The sequence below is a fragment of the Anabrus simplex genome, chromosome 3 (assembly GCF_040414725.1).
Source record: "Anabrus simplex isolate iqAnaSimp1 chromosome 3, ASM4041472v1, whole genome shotgun sequence".
NCBI classification, from domain to species: Eukaryota; Metazoa; Arthropoda; class Insecta; order Orthoptera; family Tettigoniidae; genus Anabrus; species Anabrus simplex.
The window spans coordinates 424,496,393-424,515,203 of record NC_090267.1 but is presented as its reverse complement, the minus strand read 5'-3'; positions in this window follow the sequence as shown (position 1 = coordinate 424,515,203).

Below are 18,811 nucleotides of genomic sequence, written 5' to 3'. Positions count from 1 at the left end.
CACTCAGTGAGAAAGTGAGTCGCGGTGAAATCGCCTTCACATGAATACACTGGTTCCCTCCTGAGGAGGGTACTTGCGCGACCTAACCTGAAGATGCCTCTCTCCATGATGACTGGAAGAAGGGCCAGTACACCACAGTAGGGGTCTTCTTAATTGCCCTCAGCTTGTTGGGTCATCAGATATACACAGCACTTACCTGTGCCAGACTCCTCACTTTCATCTATCCTATCTGACCTCCTGTGGTCAATACTTGTACTTTTCCGGCCCCGACGCTATTAGTTTCCGAGGCCTAGGTAGTCTCTCAGTTTACGCCCTTTGTGGCCCTTGTCTTTCTTTGGCCGATATCTTCATTTTTCGAAATGTCGGACCTCTTCCATTTTTCCTCTGACTAGTGTTAGTAGAGGATGGTTGTCCAGTTGTGCTTCCTGTTAAAACAGTGATAACCACCACCACAACCACTGATAGGTTAGCTAGCCACTCCGAACTCCCAGGACCCCCAAATACTTTGACGTAGCTCAGCAAAAAATCCATGGCAGGCATGTTTACAGGTCTGTGTGCTACCAATGCCGCTTCCATTGTAGCCTGATTTCTCAATCCGTTGGCTCCAATTCTCATTAGGCTAGGATGCCGCGTGAAGGTGATTCTGGTGCCGGCACCACACAGCTTCGCTATAATATAGTCATATGTACCAGAGCGGGCGTTGCGGGAAATGTGAATCTAGAGACTGCAAAAAGAGCTGCAAGAATCGGTCCAAATGAGAAAGTGGCCTCGCTCGTGCCTCGATGCAGACTATAGAGGTTAAAAATGGAAAAATCTGCACTGTACGTGCTACAGACACTAGGTAGCTATACGAACGAATGTCAAATATTCTTACCAACCTTAGAGCCATCCATGAAGATACGAAGGATCATGCCTAGCACTTCGAAACCTTGGTCTTGCATATCATTCGGTGACAAGTCATGCAAGGCAGAGAAAGGAATTTATTCGACGTTTGGTATTGCAATTGCAATTTCTAATGTGTAGCTCTTTCTCATTCAAGGTCCTGAAAGTGATGGATTAAAGTTCGAGTCCAAGATTGGATATACTTTATATTTTGTAGAGCCATTATGTTTATGCAATAGTGGTTTACAAAGCAAATTATTTAAGCAAACACCTGTAGCTCATTCCACGATAAGAAAACAGTATTGCTCCTATGGCCCTACAAGGAGTGAACACACCCCCTCTGAGACACCCATATTTCCTCGTGATTAAGAGATATTATACTATACTTTGTAATATATAATGAAAGATAGCTAAAATTGATGAGACATTTTTGGACGCGAGTTCTTAAAATAACTACATAACATTTTCTTTTTCATAAATACATTTGTAGAGAAAGCCTCCGTGGCTCAGGCGGCAGCGCGCCGTACATTCACCGCTGGGTTCCTTGATTCAAATCCCGGTCAATCCATGTGTGATTTGTGCTGGACAAAGCGGAGGCGGGACAGGTTTTTCCCTGTCATATTTCATTCCAGCAACGCTCTCCAATATAATTTCATTTCATCTGTCATTCATTAATCATTGGCCAGAGGAGTGTGGCAGGCTTCGGCAGACTATCCTATCCTCGCCGCTAGACGGGGACTCCATTCATTCCATTCCTGACCCTGTTGAATGACTGGAAACAGGCTTTGGATTTTCATTTTTACATTTGTAGCGAGCAAGCGCAACGGTGGGAACAGTCATCGCTTTGTTGCCTTCCTTTATTTTCCTTCTTCTGTGTTGCTCTGGTACAAGCCTCGTGTAGTCCCTCACTATGTGAACCGCCAGCAGCTCACTTCGGTAGTTTAGTCACCTGTAGTATTTATTTGTTGCGTGTGTGTTTTAGGCTTTAAGTCAGTGCGTAATTGTCTTGTCTTGAGTGAGAGTTACGCGATAAGCCTACGTGTGTGATTTCTCTCTTTAAGAGTAATACTGTGATTTTTGTACAGTCATCTACAGTATTTAGTTGTTGCGTCTGTTTTCTAGCCTTTATTGCCTGGAGAAATTTATTAAATGCTACTAAATTCATCCCTCACCCCTCAAGCCCATACAAATTATTTGTCTATTTTCTTTCCCCAATTTGCCTTACATTTCAATGCTGAAGTTTTTATTGTGGCGTAATTTACCTATGAGTCCGCCTCTGTGGTATAGTGGTTAGTGCGATTAGCTGCCACCCCCGGAGGTCCGGGTTCGATTCCCGGCTCTGCCACGAAATTTGAAAAGTGGTACGAGGGCTGAAACGGGGTTCACTCAGCCTCAGGAGGTCAACTGAGTAGAGAAGGGTTCGATTCGTACCTCAGCCATCCTGGAAGTGGTTTTCCGTGGTTTCCCACTTCTCCAGCAAATGCCGGGATGGTACCTAACTTAAGGCCACGGCCGCCTCCTTCCCTATTCCTTGTCTATCCCTTCCAATCTTCCCATTCTCTCAGAAGGCCCCTGATCAGCATAGCAGGTGGGACCGCCTGGGTGTGGTACAGGTCCGCTTCTCCAGTTGTATCCTCCGACCCAAAGTCTCACGCTCCAGGACACTGCCCTTGAGGCGGTAGAGGTGAGATCCCTCGCTGAATCCCCGCAATTCATGTGCAGAAAATGTGACAATGTTGTGACGTCCGATGATGATAATTAAACATCTATAAATAGGCCCTGCATGTTATTAAACTATTTTTCGTACTGTCTATTTTCCATATGTTAATGTTACAAAATGTTTTCTTTTGCTTATTGAGTTGTATGTACGTATTTATGAAGTTTAAATCTATCACGGTATTACCGACACCATATCACGGTATTGGTCTATAGGTGTAAAGGCCGGTCTCCACTGATTAACATTTAACACCAACATGTTAAATTTAACATGTTACAGTTGACATGTATATTGTGATTGTGTCTTCCAATTGACTTTGCATGTAAACTCAGAATGTTGAGTTAACACTTTTAACATGTTGGCGTGTTTTCCGCTCCAAGTGGAAAACATGTCAAGTCAATTCGTTGTTCGTGCGATGTCGGCACAGCTTCGGCAACTTCCATGATGTTTCCATGCCAACACATAACCTAAACGACGCAAACGACGTGCTCCTCATATAGTAGGATTATAATTACAACACTCCGCAACACTCCTTCTCTTTGTTATAAGCTACAAATACAGTACACGCACGTGTATCGCTCTCTCTGCACTATACTAAAATGTATAGTCAGAAATGGAGTAGAGCAAGGAGATTACTCTGGACTTAATTAATGATATAATAGAAAGGCCTTATTTGTGGGATGTCTCATCAGAGGAATACAGATATAAAGCGAAGAAAGCCGACAGTTTCCTGATACTCGAAAATATCTATAATTGTTCCCGCGAGTAAATCGAAAATAAAACTAGCGTCCCTCCGCTCCCAGTACAGTCGAGAATTGCAGAAAGTTCAGAAAATTCGGTAGTCGGGAGCGGACGAAGTTTATACTTCAAAGTGGTTTGCTTTTGAAGCAATGAGCAGAGTGAGGGGAGAAAATGTGCCTAATAAAACTGCATTTCTAAATCATAAAAAGAAGCAACAGTGGCAATAACAAAGGCCAATTCCTCTTCATCTGAGTCCATTGTCCTTATTTAAAAATACTAGACACCATCTAAATGTATTACCATAAACTGATATGATGAACTACCTGTATATAAACAAAAGATGTCGAAGTTTTGTTTCAGAAGTGAACGATATATGGCCTTCAGTTCTACGCTTAGTTATTAATGCCATAAAGTATCTTTTTTTTTGCTATTTGCTTTACGTCGCACCGACACAGATATGTCTTATGGCGACGATGGGACGGGAAAGGTCTAGGAAGTGGAAGGAAGCGGCCGTGGCCTTAATTAAGGTACAGCCCCGGCATTTGCCTGGTGTGAAAATGGGAAACCACGGAAAACATCTTCAGGGCTGGCGACAGTGGGGCTCGAACCCACGATCTCCCGATTACTGGATACTGGCCGCACTTAAGCGACTGCAGCTATCGAGCTCGGTGATAAAGTATCTAAAAGTCTATCATTTTATTTTGTAAGTACAGAAAAGGAAAATGTTCTGTTTTGATTACATTTACATTAAATTTTGAAGTGTATGTAGACTTCTGCTTCCAACTGTACATTTATTAACAAACATAACAACTTTACAGACATTCTGGATTGCCACAAGGACAAAACTTAAGTACATCAATAATTAACAAAATTAAACTTGAACATTAACATCTTCTGATAACTATAAAAATTAATTGTTCCAACTTTGTCAGGAGTATGTTCCTATTGAGCATATCGAAAGCTTTAGAGAAGTCAACAAAGATTGCGTGGAGCTTTCCACCTGGTACTCTTAGTGCTTCCTCGATATCTTGTTTTAAACACTCCACCGCTTGCAGGGTAGATCTACCTCTTCTGAAACCAAACTGTTGCTCTGGTATATATTGATCCACAAGTGTTGTTAACCTGTCAGTGAGAATTTTGGTCATTACCTTAAAAAGAGTGCATTCGAGTGCGATACCTCTGTACGAGTCTGGATCTCCCATATCCCCTTTGCCCTTGTATACCATTTTGATGTAGGATCTCCTCCAGCTATCTGGTATTCTACCTCTCCGAAGACATTCGTTCATCAAATAAGACCACGTTTCTTTCAAAATTGAAGTCACAGTTTTTAAATGTTCGTAGTAAATCTGATCAGGTCCACAAGCCTTTCCATTTCCCATGCTGTGTATAGCGTTCTCGATATTCATTACAGTTATAGGCAAAAACTCAGTTACATCTTCTAATTGTGCCTGTAGCGGTCGAGTATCTTTAACCTGAAGCACTTGACACATATGTTTTTCCCAGGTTTCTATTGGTATGTCCCTAGGGAATTTTGGTTTTCTTGGGTTCAGTATTTTATAAGGATGTCGTTCAGCAACTTCTATCTTCTTTATATCTAGCATTTATTGGTACTCTTTCTTCTTTTGTTTTATTAGCTGCTTATAGAGTCTGCGAGAGAGTGTGTATATTTCAAGGTTTTCTGGAGACGGAGAATTCAAGGTAATGTGTAATTTATTCAGCGTTTCTTTTGTAGCAGCATAGCAGTCTGAGTCGAACCAGGGCTTTGCTTTCCGTTCGTATGGATCTGTATACTGTATAGCCTTCTGCATCTGGCGGTCTAATTCTAGAACAGCTTTGTCCAACATACCGTCCCTGATCAGTTCCTGTACTATTTCAAAATTTGCTTCTTGTATTTTGGCAGAGTCAAGTGTCCTTGTGGGGTAGAGTGCTGGCATTTTCTTTTTTCCATCTTGCAATAAAAGATTAAAGTTTGTTACTACTGGCAAATGTTTTCTAATAGCAATAGGGATGACCTGTTGGTGCATTGGATGGATGTTTTGCAAGTTCGTAAATACAAGATCTATTGTACTCCTCCCATTATATGCTACGTATGTAAACTGATTTCGCTGGTTGATTAATTTTAAGCCTTCTTCTTCCAAATATTCCATCACACACGTAGTTTTAAAATCTGGCTTGTCAATTCTACAATTCATATCACCAGCAAGTAACAGTGGTTCATCTGGGTCCAACTTGTTTAAGATAGTACCTAATCCTTCTATTATGTCATTCACTGGGGAGTGTGGTTGGTAGCATAGGCATGCTATGGAACATATTTTAGTTCTTATAAACAAGATGTGCTCTGAAGAGTGTATTACTTGAAAAGGCGAGAAATCGCATTTTAATAGGCACGTGATTCCACCTTTTGGTCTGCCTACATGCTCCTGGGAGGCAAAATTATGGATTGTATACATGCCCTTTGTGGACCATTCATATGTCAGCATTGTCTCAGTTAAGATAGCAATATCGTAAGTCATGAAGAAGTTATCAGGGAGCATATTTCTTGCATTTGTCAGGCCTTCTATATTCCAAAGTAATGTCCTAATTTGTATCTGTGTGGTGCATCTTGTGCATTCGCTTCCACTATTTGCAACATAATTACTGCTAGTCAAGTTTGATTCCCTCAGTTCTCCTACTCCGAAACCGATACTGTCTTACGAGCACTCCTTTAGGCCAGAAAGCGGGTGAGCTTGTTCGTTCTAGTTCATCGAACCGTATTCCAATTTTAAAAGCTTTAAAGTAGCCTTTACTTTGCAGCTCGTCACACTGTATTTCACCTGTTATACCTTGTTTCTGCATATGCCTTTTAAGTTTATCAGTTGTGGTATCCCGATGTAACTTTCCCATGTAGAGCCAGGCTCGTCTTTCTCCTGCTTGTAATTCTGTACTTGAAGGGTCCATGGTGCCCACAACGGCAGTACTGTCCTTTCTGACTCCTTGTTGCCTTTTAGTTACCTCTTGGTATCCCTCTCTAAATTCCACTTTATATTTGTCATGAACTTGCTCTGTTGACGGATTTACACTACATTCTTCAATCTCATATTTTCCTGGGTTGTTCTGCTCCTTGCCTAACGTATTTTCCCGCCTTTCTCTAATGATTGAGGAGTGAGAATTGTTGTGAGCTTCAAGACTTCTTTGATCTAGGATTACGGATTCATCATATAACTTCGCAGTTTCCTTCACTGTCGTCAGTAGCTCTGCTTGTTGTAACTGAGCTTCTAGAATAAGGGACATTTTCTGCATCAAAGTCTCAGCGACATCATTCATTTTTTCTTTCAGCTCCTTACAGGACTTTATGCTTTCTGTGATGGCTTCGGCATTTTCCGGAGATGTTTTACACAGCCCATAGTTGTGTAGTCTGTATCTGCAAGTGTCACACATCCAGAGTAGATTGCCTTTTTTGGAATTCAATGCCTTGGCTTCTGTTACTCCCAATGGGGTACAGGTACTATGAAACCAAAGGGGACATCCATCACAGCCCACGGCGTTGTCGTCCTTTGTGAAAGGGACGTTACATTTTGAACATTTTGCCGCTTCCATGCTATAACTGTTTGGTGTAATGTCCTGTCGCAAAGATGAATATTATACCGAACTGTGTTGTGGCAATTCGAGCATTATAGCGAGACTGTCACTGAATAATTATTGCAATAGTTGTTTGCTAAATGTATCTATATTCCTTACTATCAATTTTGAAGCCAAATCTAAGAATCTATATGAAACAAGTAAAGCTCACTATCACCGAGTAATTATTGTAATAGTCGATTACTAGTCAACCCACGGAGCTTTGTGAACTAGTAAAGCTCGGTTTTTTCATCCAAACCATAAAATGGCCGCTGCTTATTGTAGTGCACTCGCACTTGAGTTATATAACAATCACGATTTGGAGTTCTTCGCCTTATGCAGATGTCTACTGAATCACTACACACGCAAGACTCAATAATTCGCAATTAATGCCACTGGATCAGTTTTGATATCTGGTAGGCCATGATTTCAAATAGTAAACCGTCACTATCGATATACTTGTTTAAATCAACAATGGCTATTTGCACTAAGTCGTACACACTTATCACGAATAAATAAAATAATGCCTTAAATTAATTTATCTCCATATCTACACAACTGAACACTTGAATAAGGTGTAATTCTCTTCTAGTTTCGAAATGATCACTTTATCTGATGAAAACACACACACTCAGATCGATGGATAATCACAAGTCACATTAAATTTTATTGATACAGGTCCTTCTTCATTTAACCACTTTTGAAGGTTTCTCTCTATATTACATAGCTTCATTAACACACCATTCTGTAGATGCACAAAATAATCTTGTAATCTTCACAGGTCCGGTATTCAGTATCAAAGTTTTAACACAACAAAATTTACTCAAACTTAGAGCACGTACTTAACGCTGTTGCGGATTAATTAATTAATTGGTAAGAGTCACTACCTGACGGTCATAATCAAAGACATTCTCTCCAACAATACAGTATTTATACAGGATAACATATCAATATCAGATGCAATAGCACAGACCAATGGTGTACTACAAGGAGATCCTCTAAGTCCTCTTCTGTTCTCAATAATCACTTCGGATGTGACGCGATGCATCAAGGATGGTGTAAAGTTGTATGTATATGCGGATGATATGGTTCTCGCTGCAGAACGGCTGGAGGACCTGCAAGAGTCCTTTGATCTTCTGGCAGCATGGGCACATGAAATTGATCTCAGCATAAATGACCAAAAGACTGTCCACATGATTTTTCAGAAAAGGCGGAAGATCAGCAGTGACTGACAGAGTCCATTACAATGGTAAAGAACTAACAAGGGTTAGTCACTTCAAATACCTGGGAGTCATATTCCAAACCAGAGGTGATGTTTTCACAAAACACATAGAGAATAGGACTATCTTGGCATTTAAAGCAGTGAATGAAATCAAAGATTTATGTAAGATGTCAGTTAAAGCAGCGATAGAGCTCTTCAATATTAAAGTTGTGCCTATAATCACCTATGGCCTACAACTTGTCTGGGAATACCTAAATATTAATAGTCTACGACGAATAGAGAAAGTCAAAGCCGCATACTTAAAGAGAGCTCTGGGGCTTTCGAAGTATACACTATCTCGACTTGTGTATGTTCTGACAAGGGAATCTTTCCTGATCGAAGAGCTACGCTTCAAGATGTCACTACCATCCACGACAAATTACGATCGACTACTTACGGAACTGAAGCAGAAAAGAGAAGACATTTGGTTAGATTTCTATGCGACGGATGCTATGACAACGCGGGGATGGATGGAAGCGAACTACGAATTAAGACATATTGTAATTAGATTGGCTGTTCATGGCTTTCACTTTAAGCTTTGCAAAACCAAAACATTTCATGAACCTGAACTTGGATGCATGTGTAAATTGTGCGATCGTGAATGTGATAGATACCACGTCTTGACATGTCCTAATAGAGGGAAATCATTGACTAAATTCTGTTCAGAAGAATGAGACCTATGTGGAAATGTTAGAATTAATGTACTTACTTACATGGCCATTTGGCTGCAATAAAACTATTATTATAACTATAAAAATTCACTAAGACAATATGCAGTCTACAGCAATACACATTTTTAATGTAAAGAAGTAATTAATGAACAATTCATTCGTTATTAAGGTATTAACGGGAATAAAAAGAGAACTACTGTGAATACAGATGTAATTTCAAAATGGATGAAGATCGGCATAAAGTGGCGATGTGAATGTGTTAACTTGAAGGCTTTTCCCTCGCATTTCAAAAACTAAACTGAAGCTATATCCCCTAATTAGATATTTCCCTCCATAAGAGTATGTAATTTATAGAAAAATACTTTCTTCACCTACGAAAAGTATAGTAATGAATCTGCTACACAAATAGTTTATATGTACTGTACTGTGGAGCAATTTTCAGCAAGAATGTGTGATTTATGTCAATTAGGAGCGGAGATGTGGAGTTCTAAGCGGAAATATTCCTTAAACATTTATATATTTGATTAGGATACCCTAAATAAACATTTAATTTATTTTATTGGCATGATTCTGGTAGTACAGAGGTGTGAACATTATTAGACTCAGAGGAGAAGACATCAATTAAATTGCCTTAGTTTCTCTTTTTGCCCTCACTTGTCTTTCTAATTTCTTACATGCAACTCCCTGCCTATCAGTCCAATATTCATCCTAGTTACTAAAATCGTGAAATACTGTGTTATTCGTAATTTTCTACATATTAGATTGAGATTAAATATTTTTGTTTTGTCGGGTGTTATTCGTACAAAATCAGTTTCCAAGAGTTTGGATAGTAACTAGTACAAAGCACAGCGAATTATCCCAGCGCTCAAGTAAGGAAAAATATCACACAACCACATCATGTACTTTTATTTTATCTAATTACGCTCAAAAGAGAAATTAAAAATCCTTAAAATTGGAATTTAACACTGATAGAGGAATCTAATGACTGACATTATCATAATTACTCTGTTCGAGAATTTGTTGTAGCGTTTATATTGGTTCTTTCGTCCGGGTGTGAAACGAACTTGACTTCGTGAAAGCATTGACATATTGTATTTGGCGATGTTATTTTCACTGCTTCTGCGATCCATATTACAGCATCGAGCACGGAGACGGACATTTCCTGGCCGAATGCTATCTCGGCCATCTTAGATCCATTTGAAATACCCATATACTGAGAAGGTTTAGGAAGGTTATTTACATATTTTTCCGTTGTAGAAGCAAAACTGCCTTCTCTTTCCGCGTCAGACAGGTTCCACTAAATACAGGTAATCTTACGTAAATAATAAACCATCAATCACGAGACCGGGAAAATTTTCCGACATGGATTGTTTTCCGGTTCATAAAGGTTCCGCTAAATGTGGATTTTACTGTATCTATCATCTTAAAGACTTACGTTTTTGTTAAATTCTACGATCACTGCAAAGGTCGTGGTGACTTTAACGCTGATCTCTAAGGTCACAGGATCTCTCACACTCAGATTACATAAGTATTTAAGCGGTGGTCAAGTAAAAATTATGATATCTGCCAGTACGACTTATAAAAATTTGGTAAGGAACACAATCTCAATTCTTTGTGCGGTCAGTACAAATGGAAATTATGATCGAATCTCTCTCTATGTGTTTGTGTTTTGTCTCTGAACAATGTCCGAGTGTTGGTATTGGTGGCCAGCCCCGCGATGCAGGGGTAATGTGCCTATGTCTTATCCGGAGGCCTCGGGTTCGATTCCCGGCCAGATCAGGGATCCTCACTCGGATCCGAGGGCTGGTTCAAGGTCCACAGTGAGTGTTGAGGTAATAATAATAATAATAATAGTAATAATAATAGCGTGTAGCCTCCGGAGAGGCCTGGTACAGGTCTTTTGATTTGACTCCCGTTGGCGACCTGCGCGTCGTGATGAGGATGGTACATACGCCCAGTCCCCGAGCCAGGGAATTAACCAATTATGGTTAAAATTCCCGATCCTGCTGGGAAACGAATCCGGGACCCCTGTGACCAAAGGCCATTACGCTAACCATTTAGCCATGGAGCTGGACTGTGGTGAGGTTATTTCATGGAGCAAGACATCGAGGTAACCTGGTCCACCTATCAGAAATCAGTAGAAAATCAGGAAAAGGTTCGAATAATATAGATACAGTACTTCATAAATCTGCGTCAGATCAGCAGTGGTATGTCAAGATGTCATTTTTAGGGCTTGCGACTGATTGATTTCTAGTTAGCCTACCTATTCTCTCGGCTGCTTTTCGAGAGGTGGACCTTGTCGCGGTTTACTGAGTACATGATCGCGTACTGTGTACATACAACTCGTATGGTAAACGTACGATCAACCGCTGTCACTGATCTCCCCTCCTGCAAGGCATATATTATTGCCTCTTTAAACTCTACGGAGTAAATTTTATGCTTAGGAGGTGGCAATGAACTAGTTAATGATTTTCAATTACCCTGCAAGGCAAAGAAATTCACAATTGGGAATGAAATATATAAATAGTTCTTGTCAAAAGACTTTCAAACATTCCACTCACTGAACCAAGACTTTTTGACTCTGCTGCGCTGTGGTAAACACTACAACTCTTCTCCACACTTGCACACTATAGTTTGATAGTCTGTGTTTGTGCTGCCATCGTTTAGAGGTCGAATACACTATATCAGAAGACTTGTGAGCGCTGCTGTATATTATGATAGTACGTAGCACCGAGTACTTCGCATTCTAGTATACTGCCGTGGTGGTGGTGGTGGTGATTATAGGCAACAATTCTCTATATAACACTAACCAGAAAGGAAAATGGAAGGGATCCGACACTTCGAAAAATGGTGTTGACCAAAGAAAGACAAGGCTTACGAAGGGCGTGAAAATGAAAGCCTCCCTATGCATCGAATATTCTAGTACCATTGGGGTCAGAAAAGAACAAGATTTAACTTCGGGAGGACGGATGGGATAGTTTAAAGTGAGGAGCCTGGCACATCTACTGTAAGTGGAAGCAATGTCATGACTCACCTAAGGGCTCCGTGGTCGTCAGCCCACGCTGGAAGCCCCTGGGGCCCATTTTAGTCACCTACTACGACAGGAAGTGGATATCATGAATATAATTCTAACGCCCCCATCCAGAAGGGGGATATATTCTGTTTCTTGATCTAAGGCTATCTGTACTGTCGATATGAGTTTCTTGGATAACAAAGATTGCAATATTTTCTCCCTCAGGATCTTGGACATTATCTCACATTTTGACCTGCTAAATTCTTCTATTTTGAGCTGACATATGTGACAGCTACGTCCAATATTCTTTATCTTGTAGCTCCGGGAATAGCTATTTAAATACAAGTTTGATTCCATGTATATTGTAGCCAGGATAACTTACAATGAAGATCATTCTGGTCACCTGATCACTGTTTCTCACTTAGTACCACCCTGGGGTTAATCCTATGGACATGAGCAACTTCACCCCCCCCTCCCCCCCAAAAAAAAAACGTCGATGAAGAGAAGTGTATCAAGACGAACTCAAACACCCATATCGGAAGAAAGAAGAATTAACCATACAGTACATACTAAAAATCCTCATCCAGGCCGTGAATCAAACCCAGGGCCCTCTGAACCGAAGGCCAGGATGATGACTATTCAGACAAGGAATCGGACTATATTTAAATGTATTTTCTAAGCTAAAAATCTACATACCTGTAAAAGTCCAACCTCCTCTCTGTGTCCCTTTGAAGAATCAGCAGTTCATTGCGAATTCTCTTGAACCTGCGAATTCTTATCTCCAGAAACAGCCAATACAAGAGAAAAATTGCTGGAAGAACAAGAAACTTAAGACGGTATTTCTCAGCAAAGTACCAGAAGCTGGATTGATATCGAGGCTTATAAAACCATGATTTTATCCAACCAATATATGCCCAAAACATTCCAGATCTTGAAGGAATAGCTCATGTTCATGTCTTGAATGTTCTAGAGTGCCTTTCTTATGGTTGGAACTTTCGCATTGCAAGTTTTATAGTTTGATCTTAACTTCTTCAACGTTAAATACGCAACAATAAACGCCGAAAGCAGAAAGACTCCTTTCAGACGGCAATTCTGTTCAGGGAACTGGGAAAGTTCACAAAACTTTGATTCTATCCATGCAATACACGATAAAACATCGCAGATCATGAAAAAGAAGATCACTGAAGTCTGTCACGTGAATGAGGTAAAGGTCATTTTGGAAAACCGTCCCTGGTGATGAAACTCACAGAAAGCTTAATACAAGCGTTTCCCTGAGCCTGGTACGTACATAGAAATATTTTTAAGGCCGTTATTATAATTCCTTAGGTATAAAACACAGACCTGACCGTCTGTTGTTATGATACGGTGCAATAATAGACATTTTGCTCACGCATATTGTTACGTTCATTATAGATTAATTATTCATAAAGTATTCCCTTTTTAAGACAATAAGCGTGATGGTTACAAGGTAGCCACGTATTCTATTGAGACCCAATTCCGCTTTTTAACATCGTTACGGTAGTGTCGGATCTTACTTCCCCGTAATAGTATTTATTATTAATCACAGACAGTCGTATCAGCACACTATTTTAATTCAGAACCGGTTTTCGGACTCTAAGGTCCGTCATTAGTGTTAAAATTACTTAAAACATATAAGCCCACATACATTAAATAATTTTAACACTGATGATGGACCAGAGAGTCCGAAAACCGGTTAAGAATTACAATAGTGTGCTGATACGATTGGCTGTAATTAATAATAATCTATTTATTAAAAAGATTTATGAAAACTAAAGTCAGTCAGTCCGGCCATTCTATCCGGTCGATTTCCTTCATCTTTTTAACTGAAAGGTATTCATGCACAGATTTGTCATCAGGTACTATAAATCACTTAACTTCCGCCTTGCTCAAATTATTTGACGTCTCATTTCTTCAACATTTTTTCTTATTGATGCAATCTTATCTTTCGTTCTAATTGAGGTACGCAGTTCGTTTTTGTCTAAAAACACTCTGTGGATCAAGCGCTTTCTTTTGAGGCAATAACTACTTCAATTAGTAGATTCTGAGAAAAGTTATGAGTACATTTGTCTTCATGACGAAGATCTTTGAAGGACCTTTTAACAGTTCAGCGCGTAGTTTTGTTCCAAGAAATGTTTAATTCAATTTCTTTGTGTAATGTATTTTCAAGTGTTTTGTTGTCATAATATTGCATTTTATTACCACAGCAGATAATGTGTTTTATTTCATTAACTCGAAACTTTGCAAATACATCCGTGAGGATAGTAACGAACAACACCATACTTCGTACATTGCGGGCGGAGCCAGCTGGAACCTGCTAATAATAATAATAATAATAATAATAATAATAATAATAATAATAATAATAATAATAATAATAATAAATACTATTACCAGCACTGCTAATAAGATGGCTTATATATTTTATAATGATTCCCCACAATAGTGCTATCTGATTGTATGTCTCGAGACTTTTCATGTAGGTGCCCTAATTTTAGTTAATTTCGCCTCCACAGCCTGTTTATTCAAAGATCTAAAATTTTTATCCAACAGTAATTTATTTGAATGAAATAAAGATTGTACCAACGCTATAATCAAATTTTAATAGAACAATGGACCCAAAGCAGTATATGCAAAAAAGGAAGGAAAACAATTCAAAGCCATCTCCATATAAGCAGTAAAAGCCCTTGAAAGGATAGAAAGTAAGGTAAAGGCTTCTATTAACTGTAACTGCGGCATTTTGTGGGGTGTGGTGGTGTATATGACTCTCCAAACATGACGGTGTCGTTGAAAATTGCTTACGGTATATAATCTACCTATTACTATTTGCTTTACGTCGCACCGACACAGATAGGTCCTATGGCGACGGTGGGATAGGAAAGGCCTAGGAATGGGAAAGAAACAGCCTTAATTAAGGTACACCTCCGGTATTTGCATGGTGTAAAAATGGGAAACCACGAAAAAACATCTTTAGAACTGACGACAGTGGGGTTCGAACCCACTATCTCCTGGATGCAAGCTCACAGCTGCGCGGCCGTACGTAATGGCACGGGCAACTCGCTCGGTTCTTTCATAATCTATGCTCTTTCGAATACCACAAACTATTTTGTCATAAGGGCCTTAGTTATTGAGATGTTTTGTTTTCCAACTGACCGTGCACAGGTCGCAAGTGAGCTACCCGCTGTGAGTGGGGATAGTAGAATGCATCAATGGCATACGTGGCGACTGAAGGGGCTCTCTTCTTGGTAGCGCAGCTGCGCGAAAATGGAGCTACTAATTATTAGTTGCTGGTGCCAGTCTCCTCACTTTCATCCTTCCTACCCGATCTTCATCGGCTTTCACCTTGTTCCCCGGTGGAATTAAGTTGCCAGGCCTATGGAGTCGTTTCCACGTTCTTCGTGACACTTCTCTTTATTTTGCTGATAACTACATTTTTCGAAATATCGGACCTCTTCTTTTCTCCCTTCTGATTAAAGCTAAGAGATGATGGTTGCCTAGTTGTACATCTTAAAACAATAAACACCACCACCACCACCCATGAACTGTCAACCTCTATTCTAATCGAATCGGTCGGTGGAAAATGGAATTAAGACACTTCTTGCACCTTTTCGTATTTTCAAGAATTATTATTAATTTGACCAAAATGCATCATCCTGCGTTGAAAGGAACTATTTGCGTCATAATCTATGGTGAGAAAACGCATATCAACTTTCTTCATCATGAGGAGAAGGGAATTATATCAGTGACACAGTTCCATTCTCCGCCGTAAGTTTGCAACCAAGACTGGCTATAGCACTTGTTATTACAAGAAAATGTGCTGTCTAGAGAAGTAGCACGCGAGGTTGTACCCGGCGATAAGAAGCAAAGCAAAGCTGTTTAAACAACGAAACCTGGAATAGTAACTGACTATACTTTTATAAACAGTTGCATCAACCATTCCTTTAACTAGGTAACAAATAAAGTACCTGAATTCCCTAAGACCTCAAACAGAGTTTACAAAGAAAGAAAAGTGAAGATAAGAAACAATTTGAAGTTATTCGAAAATTATGAAAACTGCACAACTTTTTTTCCAAGGAGATACTGAAGTGGCCAACCTCAAGTAATGATGATTCAGTCGTATAGTTAAATAAATTGAACATGTTTTGAAACATTTGTCTCAAATACCTTTCTTTTGGTAAACACGTGACATCGTAACAATATTTAGAATTTTATCCCTATAGTGTAATTTATTTTCAATTTCAGTGATTATCATGATAAAGATACATATTTTTCACGAGTAAGTTTTCTGAAATACATTAAATTCCGACAGCGACAGGAGAAGGGAACTATGTTCATTTTTTATATAATTATATCTCTAATCTCTCAATATGCACTAGATGGGTAGATAGGAGATTGTGGGGACGTTTAGTAAATTCATTTTTGTTATTATTAATTATTATTACATCATTTAGCTGCTGTTTATCATTTCTTCTCCCTAAATCTCTTCATAATCTTACTAAGTTTTCCCTGCGTTCTTCCATCCAGGTGTTACCGGTATTGGTTTTCGTGTTGGTTTCGACCGCAAATTGATGACTATTGATTAATGTTCGGAAATTACATCTATCACATATAACTTCCTCAGTGATGTTGATTTCCTCAAGGTCTGCTTCAATTTCACTAAACCAGCTATTCTTGATTTTTAATGAAAGGGCAAGGCTGAAAATCATTTGTCGTTCAATACTCGCTCATTCTGAAAATATGCCCATAGAATTCCAATCGACATTTTCTGACGGTTTGTGAGTTTTATTCGGCATAACAATATACACTGAGTGGCTAAAACTCAAGGGAAGACACTGAACACGAAAACCTACAACCTGTTTTCCAGTCAGTAAACGGATCAGGGATTGAATGAATGAAGCCCCCATCTAGCGGCGAGGAAAAGAATTGTGCCGCCTGCCGAAGCCTGTCGCACTCCTCTGGTGCAATGGTTAATGATTGACAGATTAAATGAAATGATAGTGGAGGGTGTTGCTGGAATGAAAGATGACTAACAAAACCGGAGTACCCGAAGGAAAACCTGTCCCGCCTCTGTTTATCGAGCACAAATATCACGTGGAGTGACCGGGGTTTGAACCACGCGGTGAGAGGCCTACGCACTACCGCCTGAGCCACGGAGGCTTGGGAAGACACTGAATGCGATATTAATAACGAGTTGCTCATTCACGAGCCCTCAAAACGGCTCCAATACGGCGAGGCAACCACCCTACAAGGTGTTAGAATCGTTCTGGAGGGATCTGGATCCATACATCTTGTACTGCTACCCACAATTGGTCTTGTGTAGTTGATGCGGGGTTCATGGAGCTTACACCAGCATCGACGTCATCCCATAAATGCTCGAATGGATTATGATCGATAGTTCTGGAGGGCCTATCCATGTTCGTAACTTCACTGGGGTGCTCCTTCAACCACCTGCGTGCCACCATAGAGCGGTGGCAAGCTGCATTGCCCTGTTGAAACATGGCGTCTCCAACAGAGTACTCAAGAACCAGAAAGGGATGCAGATGGTCATCGATTTCTCCAGACTGGATGCTCTCAGTGCTCCCTGGACCTAACTGCGACCATGAGAACGCCGTCCAGATCAGAACTCAGCCACCTCCCGCCTGGACACAACCATTTTGACACGCAGGTTCCATAATTTCATGGGGCATATGCCACACTCTCACGCGCCCATCAGCTCGATAAAACCGGAACAGGGATCCATCGGACCACACCACATGTCGCCACTGTTAAATGGTCCATTGCCGATGTTCGTGGGTCCATGCACGTCGTTGAGCTCTGTGTCGAGGTGTCAGCAAATGAATACGAGTTGGTCGTCGGCTGATGACGCCTATGGGGTGCAGTTGCCTTCTTACAGTCCTGGTAGAAATGGGTTCCTGACTCCCAAATTTCAACTGGGCAGTGGTCTGACTCACAGTAGCCCTTGGCGCGCCCAGTATGGTTCTGCGGAGGTTGAACATCTGCGGTCTTCCCATGCGGCGGTTTACGCGGGTGGTAACATTCTCGCTGCGAAATTGAAGATCCACTCTCGACACTGTTGACCTCGGAAACCCGTATTCGCATGTAATCTACGCTATGCTATGGCCCATGCGCCGTGCGGCGATGATCATCCCACGTTCAAAGTCGGTTAACTCGCGACGTGTTGCCATCCTCACAACACTGGTGTCCGTGACAGACTGCTCACCTACGCCGCAGCTAGCCGCAGTGCTCATGGGTAATACATGGCGCATTTTCTAATGGGACATCCATTCCCGTGATTTTTGACCACACAGTGTATTTACTGATATTTCCCTTTCATCCAGATTCTATGTCTAGAAAATGGGCTGAAGATTTTCCATATAACTTTTTCTCAAAATTGTCACATTTGCACAGATTTGCAATGGGGAAAACATTTTCTGTAACAGTCTGTTCTAATAAAGTTCAAACAGTTATGGGATCAAACCTTCAAACAAGGAGAAAATTACTCTTTTAATCACCAAAAGGAAGCTTTAAGCCTTTATAATTCATCACACTTCAAGCAAATGACAGTTCCACAAGACCCGCACATTGGAAATTGACATTTAGCACATGCACGACAAGACTTCCTCCTCCTCACTTTCACTAGTACTTTCGTCGCCATAAGACCTACCTGTGGCGGCGCGACGTAAAGCCCCTAGCAGACAAAAAAATCACTAGTACTTGAATTATGTTCGCTAATTTCAAACTCACTTTCTGCATCCAATATATCACTTAAATCTTCTTCTAACAAAGCTCTCACATCATCACTACTTAGTGACATATTATTCCAAAAATAACGTTTCAGGGCACACACAAATTAGTTACTTTCCTTACACACATGGGTCCCAGAGACCCAAACGCTGCAATTACAGACAAAA